We start from the raw sequence: 512 nt of genomic DNA on the forward strand, positions 1-512 counted from the left end.
CAGCGCCTCTTATAAAGGGGTCACAGCAATTCCTTGAGTGTCATCTCAAGCCTAGCTTTGGCACATTTATATTCCTCCACAATGCTTGATATAGGCAACGAGTCCCCCTCTACCATGCTCCATTCCCATACAGGCCTATGCTGCTAAGGCATCTGGGTAGCCCGAGCCACTTCCTCACTTGTTTGTTCACCAGCCTCTCCAGCCGCTCAGCATGGGAAAGTGTTAATTCATAGATGGCAATTGGCCACACGAGACGGGGCAACAACCCAAATTAGAAGCACCATAACTTCAACTTTCCAGGGAGAGCAGTGCTGCCACTAATTGTCTCTTGCCTAAGATGTTCCACCTGTTTGGAGTCTTTGAGCTCCGCTGTGTACCAACGCTTCCAAGGCTTTTGATTGATTTCTCCTGAATCATTGGTATTGATTCTCCATTTATGCAGAAACTCTTGTTGGTAAGTCAGCCTTTGACAATGGAGATACTGCGACATTTGCTGGGTTTGAGCTCCATTT

Source organism: Sinocyclocheilus grahami, unplaced genomic scaffold (genome assembly GCF_001515645.1).
Source record: "Sinocyclocheilus grahami isolate Dianchi unplaced genomic scaffold, SAMN03320097.WGS_v1.1 scaffold1735.1, whole genome shotgun sequence".
NCBI lineage: Eukaryota > Metazoa > Chordata > Actinopteri > Cypriniformes > Cyprinidae > Sinocyclocheilus > Sinocyclocheilus grahami.